General features: G+C 42.8%; 1 long non-coding RNA gene across 1 annotated transcript in view; it reads left to right on the forward strand.

Moving 5' to 3' along the window:
• The first annotated feature begins 634 nt into the window (after positions 1 to 634).
• The window catches only part of LOC127574880 (uncharacterized), a 62,931-nt gene continuing 35,916 nt past the window's right edge, over positions 635 to 27,649 (forward strand). Inside the window, exon 1 of the long non-coding RNA XR_007956970.1 lies at positions 635 to 765. This is a non-coding gene — a long non-coding RNA (uncharacterized LOC127574880). The remainder of the gene's footprint in view (positions 766 to 27,649) is intronic.

Consider the following 27,649-nt stretch of genomic DNA (forward strand, 5'->3'; position numbering starts at 1 on the left):
AGAAGATATAAAAGTCTGAAAACATCCACCACCAGTCTCAAGGACAGCTTCTATCCTTCTGTTATATGACTCTTGAACAGACCTCTTGTACAAAAAAGATGGACTCTTGACCTTACAATCTACCTTGTCATGGGCTTGCACCTTATTGTCTGCCTGCACTGCACTTCCTTTGTAACTGCAACACTTTATTCTGCATTTTGTTGTTGCTTTTCCCTTGTACTATCTCAATGTACTGCTGTTTTGAAATTATCTATATGGATGGCATGCAAAACAAAGTTTTTCACTGTACTTTGGTGCAAGTGACAATAATAAACTATTTACCATTTACCAATTTCTGAAATGGTGACTTTTCTTTCCTCCCTCACTGGCCAGTGCTACCTATAATATAGCTGAGTGATTCCAGTATTTTCTGAAATTTCTTTATTAGTTTTCTTTCAGCAGTTTTGCTGTTGGATTTATGGGGACAGAATTGTAAATGAAATTAAGGTGTATCATAGATATAAAAGAACAATTGTGCCATTTATCTTTTTTTTATTTTTCACACAGCTGATGGAGTAATTCATAGGCAATCTCTTTCGCTATCTCCAGAAGTGCACATCTTGTGACAGTAATGAAACGGAACAGATTGGAATACTTTGCTTCATGCTTCATATGTTGCCGCCACTATAAAAATACAATGCAGGCAGAGGAAAGTAACACTACTGCTTAAAGCAGCCAACACAGCAACATCTACATTTTCTGCAGAATATTGTCAGCAAAGCACAGGTAATTACACTAAAAGTTCAATATTCACTCTAACAGCTGGAGATGAATGGGTCTGATTACATAGACCAGCAAATGGATTTTTAAAGATGGTCAGCAAGCTGCAATGTGCAGGTCAGCATCTGATGTCTACTCCTCATTGAAACTCAGAAATTAGAAATACGTTTGATTTTTTTGTGTTTTTCTCCTCAACCCCATTCTCTTGCCTTCACTCCTGAACCCTTAATCCCCTTACCAATCAAGAGCCTCTCAATCTCTGGGTGTATTTAAGGAAGAGATTGATAGGTTCTTGATTGGTAAGGGGGTTAAGGGTTACAGGGAGAATGGGGCTGAGGAGGCAAAAAAACAGCCATGACTGAAAGGTGGAGCAGACTCGATGGGCCGAGTGGCCTAATTCTACTCTTGTATCTTATGGTCTTATAGTCTTTACTACCCCCAGAAATTTCACTCTGAATTCAACATGGTTCTAGATAATACTCTCTTTTAGCTTTAAACCAGCCATTTAGCTTTTCTAGTAACAGAAATACAAGCAGTTATTGCTAAATTTCAATTAATATTAATGTTTTTAATTAACTTAAGTGAGCTGTGTTTTAAATAAACTTTTCTTAAGTTCTAAAAACATCGTTCTTAATTTTTTAAAATTACTTAGAGCTGTTTTGGCTATTTTTTTGAATATCTCTAATAATCAGAAAGGTGTGGGCACAGTGGGGAAAACCTTTGACTCCATAAGTGACGAGAGTCTATTTGAAGCATTCTCAGAGTCATAGATGGAGTCATAGATTTATACAGCACGGAAACAGGGCCTTCGGCCCAACTGGCCCATGCTAACCAAGATGTCCCTTCTAAGCTAGTCCCATTGCCAGTATTTGGCCCATAACCTCTCAATCTTTCCAATCCATGTACCTTTCCAACTGTCTTTTAAAAGTTTTTATGGTGCCTGCCTCAACTACTTCCTCTGGCAGCTCATTCCACATAGATATGACCCTTTTTGTAAAAGAGCTGCCCCTCAAGTTCCTATTAAATCTTTCCCCTCTCACCTTAAATCTGTGCCCTCTAGTTCTTGATTCCCCAACCCTGGCAAAAAACTGAGTACATTCATCCTATCTATGCCCTCATGATTTTATACACCTATATAAGATCACTTCTCAGTCCCCTATGCTCTAAGGAATTAAGTGTTAGCCTATCCAACCTCTCCCTATAAACTCAGTCCCTCAAGTCCTGGCAACATCCTTGTATCTTTTCTGCATTCTTTCCAGTTTAATAACATCTTTCCTATAGCAGGACAAACAAGACTGAACACAATACTCCAAGTATGGCCTCACCAACATCCTGTACAAGCACATGACAACCTCCCAACTTTTATACTCAATGCCCTGACTTATGAAGGCCAGTGTGCCAAAAGCCTTCTTCACCACTCTATCTATCCTTGACTCCACTTTCAGAGAACCACGTACTTGTACTCCAAGGTCCCTCTGTTCTATGATACTCCCCAGGGCCCTGCCATTCAATGTAAAAATCCTATCTGGATTAGACTTTCCAAAATACAACACCTCGTATTTATACGAATTAAACTCCATTTGCCATTCCTCGGCCCACTTACACAGCTGATCAAGATCCCCCTGTAATTTTTGATAACATTTTTCATTGTCCACTATACCATCTATTTTAGTGTCATCTGCAAACTTACTAACCATGCCTTGTACATTCTTATCCACATTCTTATTGACTAAAAGGCCAGCAGGGTGGTCTGGGTGCTCGTCTGAGGGATCCAACATCCAAAGCCTGGTTGCTGCTTGCAAACCACTCTGCTTCATGGGTTGGCCTTGCCAACGAAGTCCCGAGTTCAGTTAAATATGTGCAATGTAAAATTTAGTGTGGCCAATGGTATACCGCAGGTGGTAAATGCGTCAGACGTCAGGCTCCAACGACGTCCCTGGCTGGGTACTGAAAACATGTGTCGACCAGCTGGCTGGTGTATTCAAGGACATCATCAACCTCTCACTGCTGCAGTCTGAGGTTCCCACCTGCTTCAAAAGGGCAGCAATCATTCCGATGCCCAAGAAGAGCAGGGTGGGCTGCATCAATGACTATCGCCCGGTAGCACTCACATCTACTGTGATGAAATGCATGGAAAGGTCAGTTATAGCTAGAATTAACTCTGCCTGAGCAAGGATCTGGACCCGCTGCAATTCACCTACCGCCACAACAGGTCTACAGCAGATACAATCTCACTGGCTCTCCACTCTGCTTTGGAGCATCTAGACAACTGCAAGACATACATCAGGCTACTGTTTATTGACTACAGCTCAGCGTTCAACACCATCATCCCCTCAGTACTGATAATCAAGCTTCAAAACCTGGGTCTCTGTAACTCCCTCTGCAACTGGATCCTCGACTTCCATATCAGGAGAACACAGTCAGTGCAGGTAAGTAGTAACTTCTCCTCCTTGCTGACAATCAACACAAGCACACCTCAAGGATGCGTGCTTAGCCCACTGCTCTACTCTCTCCACTCATGACTGTGTGGCTAAGCACAGCTCAAACACCATCTATAAATTCACCGATGACACCACTGTTGTTGGTAGAATATCAGATGGTGATGAGGAGGCTTACAGGAGTGAGATAGATCAGCTGGCTGAGTGGTGTCGCAATAACAACCTCGCACTCAATTTCAGCAAGACCAAGGAACTGATTGTGAACTTCAGGAACGGGAAGTCAGGAGAACACGCACCAGTCCTCATTGAGAGGTCAGTGGTGGAAAGAGTGAGCAGCTTCAAGTTCCTGGGCATCAACATCTCAGAGGATCTATCCTGGGCCCAACACATTGATGCAATCATGAAGAAGGCATGCCACCAGCTCTACTGTGTTAAGAATTTGAGGAGATTTGGTATGTCAACGACGAGTCTTACAAATTTCTATAGATGTACAGTGGAGAGCATTCTGACTGGTTGCATTACCGTCTGGTACGGAAGCTCGAATGCACAGGATTGCAAGAGGGTGCAGAGGGTTGTAGGCTCATCACGAGCACAACCCTCCCCACCATCGAGGACATCTTCAAGAGGTGGTGCCTCAAGAAGGCAGCATCCATTATTAAGGACCTTCACTGTCCGGGACATGCCCTCTTCTCAGCACTACCATCAGGAAGGAGGTACAGGAGCCTGAAGACCCAAATCAACAATTCAGAAATAGCTTTTTCCCCTCCGCCATCAGACTTCTGAATGATCTATGAACCCATGAACACTACCTCATTATTCCTTTTTTTTGCACTATTTATTTGTTTTCGTAATTTATAGATTTTTATGTCTTTGCACTGTACTGCTGCCACAAAACAACAAATTTCATGTCATATGTAAATGATAATAAATCTGATTCTGATTCTGAGTTTCAAGCCAAGTCAAGCAAGATTTGACAGAATAATTCCTTTTCTTTTAAAGTCATAGAGTAATAAAGTCATACAGCACAGAAACAGGCCCTTTGGCCCAATTGGTCCATGCCGACCAAAGTACCCATCCAAGCTAGTCCCATTTGCCCACATTTGGCCCATAACTTTCTATACCTTTCCCATCTATATACCTGTCCAACTGTCTTTTAAAAGTTGTTATTATACCTGCCTCAACCACTTCAACCACTTTTATTCATTTACAAGACCTGTGTTTTGCTGGCAAGGCCAGGATTTCTGTCCCATCCTTCATTGCCCTTGGGAAGGAGGCATTGATCTGCCTTCTTGAACTGCTGCTGTCCTTCTGGTGATGGTACTCCCTCAATGCTGTTGGGAAGAGAGTTCCAGGACTTAGACCCAGTGACAATGAAGGACAGGCGATATCTTTCCAAGTCAGATTGATGTGTGACTCAGAGAGGAGGTGATGTTCCCATATGCTTGCTAGCATTGTTCTTCTTGGTGGTAGAGGTCTTGTGTTTGGGAGGTGCTGACAGAATAGCCTGGGTGACTAACCACAGTGCATTTTGTAGATGCTACACACTCCAACACCGTGCACTCATGCAGGAGGGAATTGAATACTTAGGATGGTTGATGAGGAGTCAATCTAACAGGCTCTTTTGGTGTTGAGTTTCTTGAGAGTTGCTAGGGATATACTCATCCAGGTAAATGGAGAGCATTCCATTGCACTCTGGACTTGTAGACGGTGGTGAAGCCTTGTGTATCAGGAGGTGAGTAACTCGCTGCAGGATACCTAACCTCTGACCTGCTCTTGAGATGGTTAGAGGTTCTCTTGATGGAAATGATCATCTTATGAAATTTCTATGACATGGATATTATCTGCCACTTATGCCTCAATATTGTCTAGGCCTTTCTGCATGCAGGAATGGATTGCTTCATTTGCAATGAAAATGAACATTGTCCATTCATCTGTAACCATCCCGACTGTGATCTTATGACAGAAGAAAAGTCATTGTTGAATCAGCTGAAGATATTGAGCCCAGGACACTGCACTGATGACATGTTGCTGGGATGGTTGACATCTGTTAATCATATACTCCTTCATTTTTGCAAGGGATGTCTCCAAACATTGATGATCTCCATTTTGTGTACATTAACTTCAGCCTTACTAGGGCTCCTTGATGCCACACTCAGTAAAAATGCTGCCGTGATGTCAAGGGCAGTCACTTTCACCTCATTTCTAGGATTCACCTCTTTGGTCCATGTTCTATTATAGTTCTCATATTTGGTTGTTTAGAGTATCCTTCATCTCTTCTTTCTTTAGAACTACTAGATAAATGTATATTTTTATTAAATGGAGCTCGTTCCGATTCAAAAGTAATGTAATGAATAAAATTTATGCAGGTAGAATTGCTGCTGGATTCATCTTCAATGACATTGGACTATTACTGGTAACTTGCAATTTTGTTGTAAAGTGGCCTTGTGACATAAATGTGATTGCAAATTACTTCCAAAATTGTTGTTGCTTCAAAACATTTAGTATTTTTCTGAAATGAAATTGAACTACAAAAATGAAACATTTGTCAATTCTTTGTGATGTTGCTGTACCATGCTCTTATTAGCTTGAGGAACCTACAAGGTACAGAAGTCATTTGGAAAATTCCAGTACTTGCACTGGAAATAAATTGTATTCAGATGTCAAATGTCTGTTTTAATCTGGCTGGTCCATTGATTTTGTGCAGGAAAATCTTTACCTTTTAACATTTTTGATTGTTTTGATGTGTTTTGATGTGAGGGAGGAGATTGCTGAACCGTTGGTTAGGATCTTTGAGTCCTCGTTGTCAACGGGGATGGTACCGGAGGATTGGAGGTGGGTGAATGTTGTCCCCTTATTCAAAAAAGGTAGTAGGGATAGTCTAGGGAATTACAGACCGGTGAGCCTTACGTCTGTGGTGGGTAAGCTGTTGGAAAGGATTCTAAGAGGATCTATGAGCATTTGGAGAAACATGGACTGATTAGGGACAGCCAGCATGGCTTTGTGGAGGGAAGACCTTGCCTCATAAGCCTGATAGGGTTCTTTGAGGAGGTGACCAGGAAGGTTTATCAGGGTAGTGCAGTGGATATGGTCTACATGGATTTTAGTAAGGCGTTTGACAAGGTTCCGCATGGTAGGCTTCTTCAGAAGGTCAGAGGCCAAGGGATCTGGGGAAGCTTAGCCGTGTGGATTCAAAATTAGCTTGCCTGTGGAAAGCAGAGGGTTGTGGTGGAGGGAGTGCATTCGGATTGGAGGGCTGTGACTAGTGGTGTCCCACAGAGATCAGTTCTGGGACCTCTACTTTTTGTGATATTTATTAACGACTTAGATGAGGAGGTGGAAGGCTGGGTTAGCAAGTTTGCAGATGACACAATGAATGGTGGTGTTGTGGATAGTGTGGAGGGCTGTAGAAGCTTGCAGAGGGATATTGATAGGATGCAGAGCTGGGCTGACAAGTGGCAGATGGAGTTCAATCCAGAGAAGTGTGAGGTGGTACACTTTAGAAGGACAAACTCCAAGGTGGAGTACAAGGTAAATGGTAGGATTCTGGGCAGTGTAGAGGAGCAGAGGGATCTGGGGTTTCATATCCACAGATCACTGAAAGTTGCCTCGCAAGTGGATAGGGTAGTTAAGAAAGCTTATGGGATGTTAGCTTTCATAAGTCGGGGGATCGAGTTTAAGAGCTGCGAAGTGGTGATGCAGCTTTACAAAACTCTGGTTAGACCACACTTAGAGTACTGTGTCCAGTTCTGGTCACCTCATTATAGGAAGGATGTGGAGGCGTTGGAAAGGGTGCAGAGGAGATTTACCAGGATGCTGCCTGGATTAGAGAGTATGGATTATGAGGATAGACTAAAGGAGCTAGGGCTGTTGTCATTGGAGAGAAGGAGGATGAGGGGAGACATGATAGAGGTATACAAAATATTAAGAGGAATAGATAGAGTGGACAGCCAGCGCCTCTTTCCCAGGGCACCAATGGTCAATACAAGAGGACATGGCTTTAAGGTATTGGGTGGAAAGTTCAAGGGAGATGTCAGAGGGAGGTTTTTCACCCAGAGAGTGGTTGGTGCATGGAATGTGCTGCCTGAGGTGGTAGTGAAGGCTGATACATTGGACAAGTTCAAGAGATTGTTAGATAAGCATATGGAGGAATTTAAGTTAGAGGGATATGTGGGAGGAAGGGGTTAGATAGTCTTAGGGGCGGTTTGAAGGATGACACAACATGGTGGGCCGAAGGGCCTGTATTGTGCCATATTGTTCTATGGTTCTATGGTTTAGTACTTGCATGTTGTTAACTAACACTTGGAGACTCCCTGGTGGGACAAAACACATTGACAATTACACTCCAGCATTCCTCTTATATTGCTTTTGTTCCTTGAAGAAATATTCCAGCTTATCTATAGAAAGTTATTACTAAACCAATTTGCATATATTCACTGGTGGTTGATATGATTTGTTCAGTTGTTTGAGGACCAGAGTAACTGTATGAAATCTTGCAAATGTTGAAATATAGTCCTCAAATCATTTCTACAATATACAACGGTACAGCAGTATAAGAAACAATAAATAAGTTTGGACAAAATGTACATGATTAAATCTTACTGCTTTAACACTTTGCAAGATAAGAAGCTAGATCAATGCAGTGTTGATGAAGGCTTGAAATATTTAAGTCTTAAAATGCATCAGAACAAAGCAATTTCACAACTAGGCCTACATATTTCCCTAAACTGAAACTATCAGAGCTCACAATATTGAGAAAGCCATATGTTTTGTTTCCTTCTGAGGATAAACATTTGTGTTGGACATTGCAAGTGAAATTGTGTTTTATTTTTCATCTCATTTTAAATCAACAGACAAAAATGAATACAGGAAATCTGGAATAAAAGCAGAAAATGTTGGAAATATTCAGCAGCTCAGACAGCATCTGTAGAAAGAGAAAGAGTTAATATTTAAGGTTAACCTTTCTGTAAATTGCTTTAGTTAAGATGAATGATTATTGTCCTGAACCATCAGTGTTATCTCCCACACATGATGCTGAGCACTTCCAGCATTTTCTGTTTATATTTTAATTTATAAAAGGCATTGCAAATGGAATATATCTTTGGTTGTTAGCACTAAGCTGCTGCATATTACAGTCCCCTTCTGAAATTTGATTGCATTGAATTTCTACCAAGTTTTCTGACATTATATGCAAACTACCAACAGACAGACCAATGTGCCAAGCAGTTGGTGATGTGAAACCATCAGTCATCTACACCCTGGCTTTTGAAGTAAACATCTGTGCTCTCTGCAGCAAGGCTAGAATGTGGACTCATCCACTCCTGACCAGCTAGTTCCTCTTGGAATGTTAAATTAATCTCTTTCATGATGCAAAAAGGCCCACAACTCACATTAAACAAACACATTACCTGTGAGTAACATCAAATCTACTTTTAGTTCAATTTAGGAGGTGTTTTACGGGTGGGTGTTGAATGAAATAAAGATCATTAACTGGAGTAACATATTTGATGCAAGAAAATGTAAACTTAGAAGACAATTAAGAAGTTTCAAATGATCACTTAAGAAGGGCCAAGTGCAGAAACATTAATCCCTTGAAATGGCTGAGGCAGGGGAGGGTGGAAATCTACATTTCCACCTTTGGGTTGTAGTTCAGGACTCAGCCACAATCAGATTCTGCTTCAGTCACTGTGACTCTTTAAAGTGCAGGAAAATAATTTACAAGATTAAATGTAAAGAGCAGGGATTGGGACTGATAGGATTGCTCCACAGAGATCCAGAATGAATAACCTCCTTTATGTGCCATATTGACTTTATGATTTTTACGTAACCCAGGCACACAACCCAATGTCAAAAGAATATGTCTCAAGAGTCTCTGGACCAACTTAGAAATTATAGTTTTCCTGAGCCACATGCCACTTGAAACTGGTATCATTCAGCTCTTTTCAGCTGAAAGTTTGAGGCAGTGCTATTGATGTGACTTCCCAGTTCTGCAGATGATGCTGTTGCTAGGATTTAAGATTGGTTCTCCAGTTTTGCACTAGTGCAGAAGAAGGATCTGTCCGAGGCTCAATGTCATGATAAAATCAGCCTCCAACACTTGGACGGCTGAAATCAGGAAGCTGGAAGCTTGTACCGTTTGGAACCTGTAGAGTTGTGGCAATATAGCCTCACCCAGAAACTGTTCAAGAGGCACTGTAACAGCATCTTTAGGTACTTAAAAAGGAAATATGGGCTTCAAACACTACGACGTATCAGGGAGGGAGAAAGTTACCTGGATATTGTATTTCCCGAGGCAGTCACGCCCATTAGATTAACTACTTCAAATTCAGTCTGTGGTCAGGGACAAGAGGGTCTGACTGTGAGTGAGGCAGGTAGGGAGATCCAAGAGGTAGTACTGGAGGAGCCTCAGCCATTGAGTTCGTCCAACAGGTCTGAGATTCTTGCTCCCTGTGCGGATGAGTGTGGGGGCTGTAGGAAGGATGAGCAACTGAACTGTGGCACCGTGGTTCAGGGAGCCATTCAAGAGGGGGGAGAGAAGAGAAACGTAGTAGTAATTGGGGATAGTATAGTCAAGGGAATAGACACAATTCTCTGTTGCAAGGATCAAGAGACCCGAAGGCTGTGTTGCCTGCCTGGTGCCTGGGTTCGGGACATCTCATCTAACCTGCAGAGGAATTTGAAATGGGAGGGGAAGGATCCAGTTGTCGTGGTCCATGTGGGTACCAACGACGTAGGTAGAACAGGGAAAGAGGATCTGCTGAGGGAATTTGAGCAGCTACGGACTAAATTGAAAAGCAGAACCAAAAAGGTAATAATATCTGGATTGGTACCTGAACCACTTGCAAATTAGCACAGGGTCAGTAAGATCAGAGAGTTAAATGTGTGGCTCAGAGGTTGGTGTGGGAGAAGTGGGTTTGAATTCGTGGGACACTGATACCAGTATTGGGGAAGGAGGGAGCTGTTCCAATGGACGGGCTCCACCTGAACCATGCTGGGACCAGGATCCTGGCAAATTGTATAATTAGGGGTGTAGATGGATCTTTAAACTAAATAGCGGGGGGGGGGGGGGGTGTTCAACAGATTGGAAAAGTATGGATAAAGTAAGAGGGAAGGAGAATGTAGGAGAGGTTACTGAAGTCTCTAGAATAAAGAATGACAGAAAGTTTCGAAAGGATAAGAATTTAACTTCAGGCAACAATGAGACAAATTTGAAAAGAAGGGTCGTGAATACAGGACTGAAAGTGTTATATTTGAATGCATGCAGTATACGACATCAGGTCGATGAGCTCATTGCACAGTTAGAAATTGGCAGATATGATGTTGTGGGCATCACAGATTCGTGGTTGAAAGAAGATCACAGCTGGGAGCTAAACATCCAAGGATACACATCCCATCGAAAAGACAGGCAGCTGGGCAGAGGGGGTGGGGTGGGGTGGCTCTGTTGGTAAAAAATGAAATCAAATCCTTAGCAAGAAGTGACGTTGGATCAGAAGATGTAGAATCCTTCTGGGTAGAGTTAACAAACTGCAAAGGTAAAAGACCCTGATGGGAGTTAGATACAGGCCTTCGAGGAGTAGTCAGGATGTGGGGTACAAATTACAACAGGAGATAGAAAAGGCATGTAAAAAGGGTAATGTTATGGTGGTCGTGGGGGATTTCAATATGCAGGTAGACTGGGAAAATCAGGTCGGTACTGGATCTCAAGAGAAAGAATTTGTATAATGCCTATGAGATAGCTTTTTAGAGCAGCTTGTGGTCGAGACTGCTAGGGAAAAGGCAATTCTGGATTTAGTGTTGTGTAATTAACTAGATTTGATTAGGAAATGAACCCTTTGGAGGCAGTGATCACAATATGATAGAATTCACACTGTAGTTTGAGAGAGAGAAGCTGAACTTGGATGTATTGGTATTACAGTTGAGTAAAGGTAACTACAGAGGCATGAGAGATGGTCTGGCCAAAGTTGATTGGAAGGGGACTCTAGCAAGGATGATGGTAGAGCAGCAATGGCAGGAGTTTCTGGGAGTAATTTGGAAGACGCAGGATCAGTTCATCCCAAAGAAGAAGAAGCATTCTGAAGGGAGGATGAGGCTACCGTGGCTAACAAGGGAAGTCAAAGGCAGCGTAAAACAAAAGAGGAGGCATACAATATTGCAAAAATTAGTGAGAAGGTAGAGGATCAGGAAGCTTTTAAGAACCAACAGAAGACAATTAAAAAAGCAATAAGGGGAGAAAAGATGAAATATGAAGGTAAGCTAGCCAATAATATAAAAGAGGATATCAAAAGTTTTTTCAGCTATGTAAAGAGTAAAAGAGAAGCAAGAATGCACTTTGGACCACACATCGGAGTGCACATCATTACAAGAATGATCCCAGGAATGAAAGGGTTATCATATGAGGAGCATTTGATGGCTCTGGGCCTGTACTCGCTGGAGTTTAGAAAGATGAGGGGGGAATCTCATTGAAAGCTACCGAATATTGAAAGGCCTGGGTAGAGTGGACGTGGAGAGGATGTTTCCAGTAGTGGGAGAGTCTAGGATCAGAGGGCACAACCTCAGAGTAGAAGAGTGTCCCTTGAGAACAAAGATGAGGAGGAATTTCTTTAGCCAGAGGGTGGTGAATTTGTGGAATTCATTGCCACAGGCGGCTGTGGAGACCAAGTCATTGGGTATACTTAACGCAGAGGTTGATGGGTTCTTGATTAGTAAAGATGTCAAAGGTTACAGGAAGAAGGCAGGAGAATGGGGTTAAGAGGGAAAGATAAATCAGCCATGATGGAATGGTGGAGCAGACTCGATGGGCTGAATGGCCTAATTCTGCTCCTATGTCTTATGGCCTAAAAGGCACATGTGGCAAATGTGGGGCCTTATAGACAGATGCAGGAGTACTTATAATGGGGAATAAGGAAATGGCAGAGGATTTAATCAACTGCTGCTCTGTTTTCATGGGAGAAGACACAAAAACGCTTCTAAACAGATTCAAAGATCCAGTGAGAATGAGAACCTGAAAGGAATAGGTATTTGTGAAAAAATAGTACTTGAGAAATTGTTGAGACTAAAAGCTGATAATTCCCAAGACCTGAAAATCTATATTCCAGAGTTTTGAAAGAGATGGCTGTAGAGACAGTGAATTCTCTGGTTATCACCTTCCAAAATGCTACAGATTCTGCAATTGTTTCTCTGAAATGGAGGGTAACAAATGTGACCTCACTACTTCAGGAAGGAGGGAGAGAGTAAAGTGAGAACTACTTAACTGTTGGGTTAATTTCAGTAATAAGGAAAATGTTGCAATCAACAATGATGGATTAATAAGAGAACGCATTGAAAAGAATGATATGACTGAGAAAAGTCAATATGGATTTATGAAGTGGAAAATCATGTTTGACTAATCTACTGGAGTTCCTTGAGGATGTAACTAGTAGAATAGTTAAGAAGTGTCAGTGGATGTGGTGAAACAAGATTTCAAAAGGCCTTTGGTAAGATCCTACACAGAAGGTTGGTCAACAAGATTAGAACACATAGAACTGAAGTTAATGTACTAAATTGGATTGAGAATTGGTTATTGGACAGAAAGTAAAATGTGGTAACAAACTAACCTTTCTCAGGGTGACTGCCTGTAAAAATGGGGTACTGCAGGGATCAGTGCTTGTGCTTCAGCTACTCATTACTTATATCAGTACTTCGGCAGAAGGGAATAATATCATATTTCTAAATTTGCTGATGATGCTAAACTAGGTGAAATTGTGAGTCAGGAAGAAGATGTAAAGTGGTTTCAGGGGATATGGACAAGCTGAATGAATGGGCAAGGACATGGCAGATGCAGTATTATGTAGAACCAATGTGACACTATCTAACGCAGTGACATTATCCAATCCAATGCAGACCAATGTGGGGACTGCAGACTCTTCTATAGATGGGGCAGGACGTGCCCGAGGGTAGGTAGCTTGTGAGGTGGTGCACTCTTTTCATCATTTATGCAGGAATTCTTTATGTTCCTGATGCAGGGTCTCTTGGTACCTAATACTATCCCAAATGCTAATTCTCCACTTTGAGCTGTCATAGGCCAGGGATTCCAAGAGTCATCGGGGATGATACACTTTCTCAAAGAGGCTTTGCGCAAATCTTGAATCATTGCTTCAGTCTCCCTGGTAGTCCCATCCCATGACAAAGCTCTGAATAGAATATCGATCTCAGGACTCAGGCATGTGAAAATATATCCCACTGAGTGTATCAGGGCCTCAGTGGTGGTGATGTTGGCCTAGGCCTGATGTTGTTCAATTATCCTTCCAGAAAATTTCAAGAGTTTTGCAGAGGTGGTAACTTTCCAGTGCCATTAAAGAGGAGAAGACAAGTCTGACTGTGGTTACAACAGAGGGGCATTGCCAGGGTCATAGAGGCATAGAGTCATACAACATTGAAACAGGCCACTTGGGCCATCACGTCCATGCCGACCAGTGAGCACCTACCTGTATTAATCCTGTCATCCAGCACTTGGCCTGGAGCATTCTATGCCTACTCGATCCAAATGCTTGTCTAGACACCTCTTTAATGCTGTCAACAACTGTGCTTGCACTACTCTCTTACACAGTATATTCCAAGTACGCATCACTCTCTCACCCATTCAGATCCCCTCATCTCTTACCCCTTACCCTAAAACTCTGTCCTTCTCTACTGCCTCTCCCCAGTGGCCAAAAAGCTACTCCCCAAGTTGCAGTGTGGATTGCATCCCTCTCGAGGCACAATGGACATGTTCTTCACTATGCAGCAACTCAAGGAGAAATGCAGAGAGCACCACTAACCATTAAAAAAGATCTTTTTTGACCTCACTAATGCCTTTGACTGCACTAACTAGAGGGATTGTGAAGTATTCAACTGCACACAGACATTTGTCTCCATCTTACTTTTGCTTCATTACAGAATACAAGCCATGATTTGGGAACAGAGCCAACCTCAGTGAAAAAAGGTGTCAAACCTGGCTGTACCCTTACCCTGATATGTTTTCTTTCAATCCTTCTCACTGCAATCACATCCAACAAACTTTCCATGGGAGTGGAGCTAATCTTCAGAACTAATGGGAAACTGTTCAATCCACAGTGATTATGCTTCAGAAACAAGATCAGCCAAACCTCAGCAATCGAGCTGTAGTATATACATGTTTGAGTTTGAATCAGAATCAGGTTTATTATCACTGACATATGTCGTGAAATTTGTTGTTTTGCAGCAGCAGTACAGTGCAAGACATAAAAATTACTATAACCGTCAAAAATAAATAAATAGTGCAGAAGAGGAATAATGAGGTTGTGTTCATGGGTTCATGGACTGTTCAGAAATCTGATGGCGGAGGGGAAGAAGCTGTTCCTGAAACGTTGAGTGTGGGTCTTCAGACTCCAGTACCTCCTCCTCGATGGTAGTAACAAGAAGAGGGGGTGCAAGTTGAATACAGTCATCTTAGCTCAGAATCAGATTTATTATCACTGACATATGACGTGCAATTTGTTGTTTTGCAGCAGCAGTACAGTGCAAAGACATAAGAATCTATAAATTACACAAATAAATAAATAGTGCAAAAAAAAGGAATAATGAGGTTATGGATCGTTTGGAAATCTGATGGTGGAGGGGAAGAAGCTGTTCCTGAATCATTGAGTTTGAGTCTTCAGGCTCCTGTTCCTCCTCCCTAATGGTGGTAATGAGAAGAGGACATGTCCTGGATGGTGAGGGTCCTTAATGATGGATAATGCCTTCTTGAGGCACCACCTCTTGAAGATATCCTCAATGACGGGGAGGGCTGTGCCCATGGTGGAGTTGGCTGAGTCTACAACCCTCTGCAGCCTCTTTCAATTTTGCGCATTGGAGCCTCCATACCAGGTGGAGATCCAACCAGTCAGAATGCTCTCCACTGTACATCTGTAGAAATTGGCAAGAGTCTTTGGTGACATACCAAATCTTCTCAAACTCCTAATGAAGTAGAGCCGCTGGCGTGCCTTCTTTGTGATTGCATCAATGTGTTGAAGCTCAGGAACTTGAAGCTGCTCACCATTTCCATCACTGACCCCTCAGTGAGGACTGGTGTGTGTTCTCCTGGCTTCCACTTCCTGAAGTCCTCAATCAATTCCTTTGTCTTGATGATATTGAGTGCGGGGTTGTTGTTGCGACACCACTCAACCAGCTGATCTACCTCACTCCTGTACGCTTCTTCGTCGCCATCTGAGATTCTGCCAACAACAGTGGTATCATCGGCAAATTTACAGATGGCACTTGAGCTGTGCATAGCCACACAGTCGTGAGTGTAGAGAGTAGAGCCATGGGCTAAGCACACATCCTTGAGGTGTGCCTGTGTGGATTGTCAGCGAGGAGGAAAAGTTGTTACTGATCCGCACTGACCGTGGTCTCCCGATAAGGAAGTCGAGGATCCAGTTGCAGAGGGAGGTACAGAAGCCCAGGTTTTGAAGCTTGTTGATTTGTAGTGAGGGGATGATGCTGTTGAACACTGATCTGTAATCAATAAACAGCAGCCTGATGTATGTTTTGCTGTCGTCTAGGTTCTCCAAACCCAGTGGACAGCCAGTGAGATTGTGTCCACTATAGACCTGTTATGGCAGTAGGTGAATTGCAGCGGGTCCAGGTCCTTGCTCAGGCAGGAGTTAATTCTAGACATGACCAACTTCTCAAATCACTTCATCACAGTAGATGTGGGTGCTACCAGGCGATAGTTGTTGAGGCAGCTCACCCTACTCTTCTTGGGCACCAGTATGATTGATGCTCTTTTGAAGTAGGTGGGAACCTCCAACTGCAGCAGTGAGAGGTTGAAGATGTCCTTAAGCACTCCAGCCAGTTCGTTGGCAGTGATTTTCAGTACCCTACCAGGTACACTGTGAGGGCCTGATGCCTTACGAGGGTTCACCCTCTTGAAGGTTGTTCTGATGTCGGCCTCCGAAGATAGAGGTCACAGGTTCACCAGATGCTGTGTGGATTTGCACCAGTGTAGTGTTATTCTCCCTTTCAGAGCATGCATAAAAGGCATTGAGCTCATCGGGGAGTGAAGCATTACTGCCACTTATGCTGTTAGGTTTCAAAGTAATGGCATGCAGACCCTGCCACAGCTGTCGTGCATCTGATTGTGTCTCTAATTTCACACGGAATTGTCTTTTTGCTCTCACGATGGTCTTCAGTAGGTCATACCTGGACTTCTTGTGGGGTTCTGGATCACCGGTCTTGAACACCCCAGATCTAGCCCTCAGCAGACTGTGAATCTCCTGGTTCATCCAGAGCTTCTGGTTTGGGAGAACTCAGTATGTTCTCGACGGCACACACTCATCCACGCAGGTCTTGATGAAGTCAGTGACGGCTGTGGCATATTCATTCATATCCGAAGATGAATCCCTGAATGTGGTCCAGCCCACTGATTCAAAGCAGTCCTGTAAACACTCTTCTGCCTGCCTTGACCATACCTTTGTGGTCCTCACCACTGGCGCTATGGTCCTTAGTCTCTGCCTGAGGAAGTAAAGGGTTAAGAAACTGTGACTGACTGGAACTGTACAGATAACTGATGGAAAAATACCTTGCAAGCAAGAGCACGCAAGCTACTGGCTCATGGATAGGTGATAATTACTGTGTCCGGAACCTTGGTTGCAGACCTGTTATGCTAGACAATAAGGGTGGTGGGTGCAATAAACAGCGAGTGGGAAGCTTGTCCTAAACAATGAAGGTGATTGTAAACAATGAGGCATCTCTTGATTGTAAATCAATTATATTGGACAATGGGTGCGATGTCTGTCTTTGGATCTCTGAGGCCTGACCGAAACTCGTGGAGCCGAATTCATTAAGTGTGTGTGACAATATCTGTATAGATTACTGTCTGCTCCTTTGGACTGCAGAGATCTCGGGAAGTGACTCTCAAAGACTGCTGAAGAGACCCCTCCCTGGCAGTATACTGCTAATAAACACGTTTTAACTGAATCAACCTGGTGGCACTGTGTTACTTTGCAGCAGACAGAAGTGGGAACTTAAAATCAGGACGACATGCCTATACGTCAGGGGTAGAAGTACAGCCAGGTGATTGGACTTGCCAAAATATGGGCATGGGATGGCATGGTAGGCATACTTGATGGTGGGCTAATAGTGATCAAGTGTGTTGGCTCCTCTGGTTCAGCAGGTGACATGCTGGTGGTAGTTTGTCAGAGACTTCTTCAAGCTGGCCTGGTTGAAGGGAAGGCATCAGGGTGCGCTGTCCAGTGACTGTGTGGTGCTCAGCTCCTCCAGTGCCAGGTTGACATTTGCCAGGGGTGGAATGTACACTGCTACCAGGATGATGATGGAGAACTCCATTGGTAGATAAAATGGACAACACTTGACCGCCAGATGTTCCAGGTCGGGGGAGCAGGACTGAGGCAGAACCGCCACGTCTGTGAACCATGAAGGATTAATCATGAAGCAAACGCCGCCGCCTCTGCCTTTACCTGATGCCGCCGTCTGGTCCATGCGGTGGATGATGAAGCCCTCGGGCTGGAGCGCTGAGCCCGGAGTGCTGGGGGTGAGCCATGTCTCTGTGAGGCAGAGTACACAATAGTCCCTGATGTCCCACTGGTACTGCAGTCATATTGTTCTGAGGTCTTCAATTTTATTTTGCAGAGGCTGTACATTAGCCAGGACAATGGTGGTGGTCTTGGGGGGGGGGGGGGTCCTTAGGAACCTGCATTTCAATTTTACCTGCAGCCCTCCTCTGCAGCCACGTTTTCTGAAACAATGAAGACATTTCCTGAGCTTTCAGCTCCTGTGCTCACTTCCCGGGTGGTCGGGAGTCCCGAGTCTGTCAGTTCTTAAGATTGCTATAGTTTTTTTTAAATAACTTGAAGAAATGTTGCTTGCTATAGTCTACAGATTTCAGCTGTAGTAGTTATAAACTGGAGTATTTTATAATTCCCTTGGGATCTGCACACAAAAGGCCGCCCCTCTCTGGCGCCATCTTTAGATCTTTAATTTGTGCGTGCGCAGAGTCTAATCCCCAAGTCAATGTCAACACCTTCACTGGCGCATCCAAGAGGATTGGCCTTACACTCAACATTTGCAAGAGAAAGGTCTTCTGCTAACCTGACCTGGTTGTACAACACTGCAATTATATAGGGCATTAGTGAGACCACTGTATTGTGTACAGTGTTGGCCTCTTCACCAAAAAATAAGTATACTTACCGTAGAGGGAATGCACTGAAGGTTCAGTTGGCTGTTTCATGTATGATGGTTTGCTCTTTGAGGCCTGTATCCACTAGAGTTCCGAAGAATGAGAAAAGATCTTGTTAAAACTGACAAAGTTCTTACAGGGCTCAACAGGTTGGGTGCAGGGATGCAGGGAGGATCTAGAACCAGGGGTCACAGTCTAGGATTAAAGGCTAGGCTATTTAGGATTGAGATGAGAAACTTCTTCATGCAGAAGGTGGTGATTCTTTGGAATTCTCTACCACAGGATATTATTGGAGGGAATCAGTCATTGAGTTCATTTAAAATAGGGCATGATAGATTTCTGAACATTAAAGGAATCAAGGGATATAGGAAAAAATGCGGGAAAAGGGCATTGAGATGGAAGATCTTGTTGAATGATGGAGCAGACTTGAAGGGCCAGGAGGCCTACTCCTATTTTTATTTCTTATGTTTAAAACAACAAACATTGCATTGTTTGTTGATAGCAAGAGGTTGTTACATTTCCTCTCCAGATTGCAAAAATTCTCCTTTAGACCTGACTATAAACATTTGTCATAATTCCAGCAATCACAGCTGTTGGGTTGTCTACAACAACAGACAGTTAATTAACTGGATAGTGTGGTGTTGAGCATAATTGGGTTGGTTTTGATTAGTGCCATGCTGAGAATAAGTGATAAAGAAGCATATTCCTCGAAGCCACTAAAATTAGTGAGCTGCAAAATGAGTACACTGCATTTTAAAGAGAGACCGATAGAATTACGGAAGAGTCACACATAAAGCAGGTTATACCTAAAATAACTAGATAGGTAAAGAGAGATAAAGATGTCCTTTGATGTTGGTGTTTCTAGGACATAACTTAAAATACTGAAAGCAATTGTAAAAGTGCAAGTTGGAATCATCCAATTTGAATAGCAAGGCATTGGCCATCTCATTGCTTAAAATATAATTGGTTACACGTGAAACAACAGAGAAGTAAGAACATTATTCCCTTAATTTTTATTGATTATTTCAGTTATTTGGTACTTACTTTTACAATAGTAAAGGAAAAACAAAAACAAATTGCATTTTAATAGCTCTGGTTTATGTGGAATAAACATTTCAAGGTGTTTCAGAATGTTTCAGGGATGTGAGCCATAGAATAAAGGCTTGGATAAAAATACAGGATCTAAAAAGTCTAAAAAATCTAAAAAGTAAAAAGCCAGAGCAGATTAGGTGAAGACTTCCAAAGTGCACGGGGCATACTTCAGGAAGAGTGACCAACCAAACAGAATATGGCAAGGCAGCTGGGCAGCAGAGATAGTTTGTGGCCCATATACCCAGAAATAGGCAAAATGTTTAATGTCCCAGCATTCATGAAGAGCAAGAGAGAGAGAGAGAGAGAGAGAGAGAGAGAGAGTGTTTTCTGTTGAACCATGCATTTTCTTCTCTGAATCCCAATGGTTGTTGACTACCTACAAATCAATAACATTCACAAACAGCTTGGTAGTTAAAGGCTTTGGAAATGCTAATAGTCAGAAACCATTGAGTTAAAAATCATTAGAAGAGCACTTCAGCTATCCAAACTAGCAAAGGGCTGCTACAGTCGGAAATACTGCCCTCTGACAAAGACTAATTTGTTACCACGTGGTATTTCATGCCAATGTGCAGTTAGTTCATTTAAACAAAACAACATGGCTGGTGGAAAGTGCGGAGATTTGTAATTTCACACCTGCGATGTTACCAAATTGTAAATATGTAATTCCATTAAAACTGGTTCCACTTGAAATGAACCCCCCATTGCAAGGGTAATCCCATCTTTTAAATTCATTTTCAGGATCTGGGCATCAATGTCAGGGCCAGCACTTATTGTCCATCCCCAAATGTCCTTGGGAAGGTGGTGGTAAGCTGTCTCCTTGAACAACTCCAGTCTTTCTGGTGAAGTTTCCGCCACAGTGCTGTTGGATAGGGAGCTCCAGGATTTAGACGATGAAGGACCAGCGACATATTTTCAAGTCAGGATGGTGTGTGATTGGGAAAGGAAGTGCAGGTGGTGGTGTTCCCTTGCACCTACTGCCCTTGTCCCTTTGGCAGTAGAAGTAGTAACTAAATACATTTTGTAGATGGTATGCACTACAGCCACTCTGCTGGTGGTGGAAAAATGAATATTTAGGATGGTGAATGGGATGCCAGTTAAGGGAGTGGTTTTGTCCTGAATGGTGTTGATTTTCTTGAGAATTGCTAACACTGAGCTCATCCGGGCAAGTGACTTGTGCCTTGCAGGTTGTGGAAAGGTCTTGGGGTGTCAAGAGGTGAGTCACCCACCTCAGGATACCCGGCCTCTGACCAGCTCTTGTAGCCATGATATTTATATTGCTGGTCCAGTTGGATTTCTGAACGATGGTGACCCTGCCCCCCGGGATATTCATGTTGAAAGTTTGGCAATGGTAAGGACATTGTATGTGAAAAGTAGGTGGTTAGGTTCTGGGAGATGGTCATTTCCTGGCATTTCTGCTCTATGAATATTACTTGCCAGTTAGAAGCTGATGCATGATAAGATGAGATATTTATTTATTAGTCACATATACATCGAAGCACACAGTGAAATGCGTCTTTTTGCGTTACTGAGAATGTGTTGGGGGTACCCTGCAAGTGTTGCCACTCTTCTGGCGCCAACATAGCATGCCCACAACTCGTAACCAGTACGTCTTTGGAATGTGGGAGGAAACCAGAGCACCCGGAGGAAACCCATGCAGACACGGAGAGAATGTACAAACTCCATACAGGCAGCGGCGGGAATTGAACCCGGATCGCTGGTGCTGTAATAACGTGAGCATTGTCTGGGTCTAACTGCATGCATATATGGACTACTTCATTTGCTTAAGAGTTGTAAATGGAACTGAACATTGTGCAATCATCAGTGAACATCCCCACTTCTGACCTTGAGAAGGAAGGAAGATCATTGATGTGGCTGCAGATGGTTGGACACAGAGGAACTCCTGCAGTGATGTCTTGGGCCTGGGATGATTGACCTCCAACAACAACAACCATCTTCCTTTGCTGAGGTCTGACTCAACTATGGAGAGTTTATCCCCTGAATGTATAATGTATGTCTACCATGATTCATGGCTAGATGTTGTAGGACTGCAGAGCTTTGATCTGATCCACTGGTTTGTGGCATTGCATAGCTCTGTCTTTTGCATGCTGTTTTTACTGTTTTACACACAAATATTCCTGTATTGCAGCTTCATTAGCCTGACACCTCATCATTTTTTGGCCTGCGCGGTACAGCTCCCAAAAAACCCTTCTGCATTTCTCATAGATCCAGGGTTGACACCCGTGACTTGACGGCAAAAGTAGATTGAGGGATATGCTTGGCCATGAGATTACACGTTGTGTTGGTGTACTTAGCTGTTGTGCTGATGGTCCACAAAACTTCACGGATGCCCAGATTTGTGCTGCCAGACTTATTCTATCATATTCATAGTGCCATTAAGCCACTCTTGGTGATACACATTGAATTCTCCCATCCAGGGTACAGTTTATGCCATTGTGACACTCACATGTAGCCCAGACCAAGTAAGGATGGTAGAATTCCTTCCCTGAAGGACATTTGTCAACCAGATAGGCCTTCCAACAATCCAGTAGTTTATTGAGACTAGTTAGTGTTTATCCCCTTCAACTTCCAGATTTGTAACTAAATTTAAATTCCACAATTACACAATCCCATTCTTGGATTGTTAATCTAGTTCTCTCGATTCCTGGTCAGATAACCTAACTACCAGACTACCACCATAACCATGCGGCATGGTAGCATAGCAGGTAGCGTAATGCTATTACAGCGCCAGCGACCTGGGTTCAATTCCCGCTGCTGCCTGTAAGGAGCTTGTACATTCTCCCTGTGTCTGCGTGGGTTTCCTCCGGGTGCTCCAGTTTTCTCCCACATTCCAAAGACGTACAGGTTAGGAGCTGTGCGCATGCTAAGTTGGCGGCGGAAGAGTGGCGACACTTGCAGGCTGCCCCCAGCACATTCTTAGCAATGCAAAAAGATGTATTTCACTGTGTGTTTTGATGTACATCTGACTAATAAATAAATATCTTATGTTATTATAATTCTTGAAATTGTGTTTGACCACCTCGTGTACGATACAAAATTGTGACTTTGAAACATACTTAAATTGTATCAAACAGCTGACACTGACACAAGATAGGAAGTGGGAAGAGAATTGAAGTCCTGTTTGCTTAGGCCAGGGGAGGAAGGAGCAGTGCACAACTGAGTGTTAAGTCAAAGGGAGAGCTCAGCTACAGCTATTAATGGCCAGCAGGGTTTCACACCCACAGTAAGATCTCTGAACCATGAGGGTAGCACAGACCGGGAAAAGAGACCTGGCTAGTCACCTGCAGATGTCGGCATGTGAACCATTGAGAGAGAGAGACTGCAGTCAGGAAAGGGTGACCTGGTCAGTCATCAGCAGTCTTGCCTCATCAAGTTGTCAGGGGATTGATCTTTGAAACAGTGATGAGAATGCATTACTCAATTTATGGCATAAAGGCACAGAGAACAAAGGAAAGATATCACGGTGTCTGCTTTTACATTAAGGCTACTGTAGTTTCTCAGTCTCAAGGTATATGTGTGTCACTGCAGTATGAGGAATCCTGGCCTATTCTCCTAGAGACGTACAACATAGAAGCAGACCTTTCACCCCACCAAGTCCACATCAACCATCAGGCATTCATTTATATTAATTCCGTATTTATTTTCGCCACATTCCCATCAACTCTCCCCACATACCCACTTACCTACACACTAGGGGGCATTTTCAGTGGCCAACTAAACCACAGACCCACAAGTCTTTGGGATGTAAGAGGAAGCTGGAACAACTGGAGGAAACCCACATGGTCACAAGGTAAACATGCAATCTCCACACAGACAGCAGTGGAGGCCAGGATTTAACCTGGGTCATTGTGGTTGAGAGGCAGCTGCTCTGTGCCACCATGTTGCCTGCTCATTTTCTAAATCACCTGTCAGGACTTCTGCATGACCAGTGGTAATTTAATTACTGGCCTGTTGTAAATATAAGAAGACAGGGAAGGACACCAGTCCTACGCAACAGAAGAAAAGTAAGAAAAATACAGTGTATATGTTTATCTGTTTATGTGTCTATGTTTGTGACTATGTGTGTGTGTGTGAGTGTGTGTGTGTGTGAGTGTGTGTGTGTGTGAGTGTGTGTGTGTGTGTGAGTGTGTGTGTGTGTGAGTGAGTGTGTGTGAGTGTGACTGTGTAAATGTGTGTATTTGTTGTGTTTGACTGTGTGTGTGTGTTTATTCGTGTGTACGTGACTGTGTGTGATTGAGTTTTTGTGTGTGTATTTGTTGTCTTTTTATGTGTGTATGTGTGTGTGAAAGAGTGTGTGTATGACGTGTGTGTATGTGTGTGTGTATTTGTTGTCTCTTTGTGTGTGCGTATGTTTGTGAGAGAGAGTGTGTGTGACTGTATGTGTGATTGAGAGTGTGTGTATTTATTTTGTTTATGTGTGTGTGAGAGAGAGAGAGGGAGGGAAGGGATGGGGAGGGGTCAGGGAATGAGGGATGACTGTTGGCTGAAAAGAGGGCTCGTGTGTTGAATACTGGACAAATGTGGTAATGATAGTGGTGTTAACAGGGGAACTATGCTGGAAGATACAGAACAACTAAAGATGTCAGTTAACGTAGGTCCAGTATCAACACTTCCATTACTGTGAAGTTGTGAAGTTAATGAGTGTGAGATTGAGTGAGTGAGGTAGACATCATGAACAAGATGATCTTTGTGGAAGATCTTGAGGGGTGATGCAGACATGGATTCAGGAACAGGATTGGTATGAAACTGGGAGGTTTGCTTTGATAGACAGAAGAGAGCCAGCAGAGTCATCTTAATGTTGGTCTCTTCTTTAGTAATAAGGAAATACATGAGCTTCTTCTGTATTGTTTGAGGTGAAGGTGGCTTTGTTAAAGCTAAGTGAAGCCAGGCATAGGATGGTTTGGTACTGGAGAGTGAAGTCTGGCAATGAGTAGTTTTGGTAGAAGAGTGAGGAGCCCAACAATGATTAATTTAGGTCAAGAAGGGCAAAGCCAGGAAATGGATGAGTCTGGCAGAGAAGAGGCAATTCAGAATGTAGATTGTTTTGGGAGAGAAGAGTGAATCCTGGCCTTGGATGGTTTTGTTACAGGAGACTGGAGCAATGGTCATTTTAGTAAATGTAAGTGGAATCAGACAGTGGATAGTTTTGGTAGAAGTGAAGGAAATCTGCAATTGAGAGCTTTGCCAGGAGTGTGAGGTTTGACAGTGGAAGGCTAAAGCAATTAATACTATGTGTAGTCAAACTTGTACTTGAACAAGGAAGTAATGATGGGAGCTGGACTGGTGAAAAGGTGTATGGTCGGTGTATGTAACAATGAAGCAGCGAAGATGGATTCGGCGGGAACAGCTCAGAAAATGAGCAGCAACAAACAAAATCTCTGCTTAATTTTCTATGAAGCTAGAGGGTGCAATTGTAAGCATTTTGCAAGATAGTTTATCAAAAGGATTATAAGAGTGATGGACTTAAAGGAGGGAAAGTACTGGGGCACTGGTGTGCGATGGGGTGCAATCTTGATTGTCTTCAGATTGGATTCACTTCCAGCCTAGCACTGTTAGCTTTAAAAGCACAATTGGCCTTTTCAGAAACCAAGGTAAGGCAATGAAGTATCATTGAGAGAAACCACAGTCCTGATACTTATTGATCTGATTAATAGTCTTTAATGGAGCAATAAATGTATATTTGAAATCAGTTCAAAACTAGTCCAAGAGTGGAAGATCAGAGCACACTGTAAAACATGATGTTGGGCAGTAATTGTATTAATTAAAAATTTAAGTGCCACAGCCAGTTAGAATTGATTGTGTACTTATTTTATAAGATTAAGGGGAATGTAAAATTGCTTTTGAGGCTATGTGATGAGAGCTTTTACAGATATAATGGTCACTGAATGGTTTCAATTCTTCAAAAAGATGATCAAGCCCAAGCATTGTCTGCAAACCAAATGCATTCATGCCTTCAGCAGGAATATTTAACTCATGGTGAGCCAAAATTGATGGAAAATTGACAAAGAAATTCCTATCCTAAGATGCTGTATGTAACCCAGTATCAGATTTCAAACAGGCAGTAAGGCGGAAAGAAAATACTAAAGTTTGAAATCTAATCTGAAAATAGGGAAAAGAGTATGAATGTTTTAAGCTTGGAAATGAATGGTTTAGCAATAAACAAGAGAGACAAAAACTGTTCGATTTTTTTTCCCATTCTCCATGTTTCAAGTTCCCTGATTCTAGTCTCCTGATCTTTCTTTATATAAGAAATAAATGCATGAGGAAGACATTTGGTCTGTTAAACGCACTCCACCATCCTATAGGATCATGGTTGATCGGATCATGGTTGATCTGATCATTGGCTTTAACTCCATTTTGCTGCCTGATTCCCAGAATCATTCACATGCAGTTCACAATTTTAAATCCCAGACCTGATTATATTCATCCACAGCTCGCTGGTCTCAGGTATTCTGTTCCATAAATCTATTGATGCCAGCTATGCTTTCCTGCCTGGATCCCACACCCTGGAATTGTTTTCAGAAACCTTTTGACTCTCCATCTCCCCCTCCTCAATTAAGATCTTCCTCAAACCTCACCACTTGACCAAATTGTTGGCCACCCTCCCTGATGTCTCCTTTGTACTTCAGCCCGCATTTCTCCCCACACATTTTTGAAGCACTTTGAAATTTCCTTTACATTGAAGGTGCGGTAAAATGTAGGAGTATAAGTCATGAAGTCATAGAAAGATATGGCACGGGATCAGGCCCTTTGGCCCACAAACTCTGTGCCAACCATCAACCATTCATTATCACTAATTCTATATTAATACCATTATTTATTCTCCCTACATTTTCATCAACTTCCCCTGGATTCCACCACTCACCTACACACTATGGGCAATTTATAGTGACCAATTAACCTACTAACCCACACATCTTTGGACCAGGGGAGGAAACCAGAGCACGCAGATGAAAGCTGAGTGAAATGAGTGAGGGAATGATTCTCGGTAGAAGCTCAGGATGTAAAAAGAAAGTGAGTGTAATCCATGAAATTACCATGTGTTGGGCAGGAACTGTACGTGATCAACACATTTAGTTTACGGTAACTTTCTCAGAAGCAGCTGTTGGATCTACTTTACTTGGAAGACTTGTTATAACTAATAGATCTATTCAGAGTCAGAATCAGAATCAGGTTTATTATCACTGACATATGTCATGAAATTTGTTTGCAGCAGCAGTATGGTGCAAGACATAAAAAATTACTACAAGTTACGAAATAAATAAATAGTGCAAAAGAGGAATAACGAGGTAGTGTTCACGGGTTCATGGGCCATTCAGAAATCTGATGGCTGAGGGGAAGAAGCTGTTCCTGAAGCATTGAGTGTGGGTCTTCAGGCTCCTGTACCTCCTCCCTGATGGTAGGAGCATGAAGGGGGCATGTCCCGCGTGGTGAAGGTCCTTAATGATGGATGCCGCCACCTTGAGGCACTGCCTCTTGAAGATGTCCTCGATGGTGGGGGGGGGCTGTACCTGTGATGGAGCTGGCTGAGTCTACAACCCTCTGCAGCCTCTTTCAATCCTGCACATTGGAACCTTCATACCAGGTAGTGACACAACCAGTCAGAATGCTCTCTACCGTACATCTGCAGAAATTTGCAAGAATCTTTGGTGACATACTAAATCTCCTCAAACTCCTAATGAAGTAGAGCTACTGGTGTGCCTCCTTCATGATTGCACAGAGTACTCTGCTTGTATTCACGCACAGAATAGCTGTAATGCCGCTGATTGCCTTGGCCGTCTCCCTCTGCTAATGCAATGCTCTTCTCTTCAGAGTACTCTGCCTGCCCATTCATCCTATTGTCTCTAAGCATTTGGCGCATTAATGTAATCTGATATAAAGAGGTGTCTGTGACCTGGAGGAATACTCCTGACATTTTCAGTTTAAGACATTTTTTTACCACCTGCAGTTTATGAGTGTGAAGCAGACTTGATGGAGCCATTAGCCTCTTCCTGCCCATCATTATCAGATGTTCTTATTTTTGTCAAGTGAAGTTTTGTGCTGTTACCATTTTAAGCTGCTACAGGCATTTACCCTCGATAGCTCCACACCATTTCCCATTTCAATTAGATAAGATCAAAATCAAAAGCTTTTTTTAATACATGCAACACATTTGAATTATGGGAATTCTGCT

The sequence above is a fragment of the Pristis pectinata genome, chromosome 10 (genome assembly GCF_009764475.1).
Source record: "Pristis pectinata isolate sPriPec2 chromosome 10, sPriPec2.1.pri, whole genome shotgun sequence".
Lineage (NCBI taxonomy): Eukaryota > Metazoa > Chordata > Chondrichthyes > Rhinopristiformes > Pristidae > Pristis > Pristis pectinata.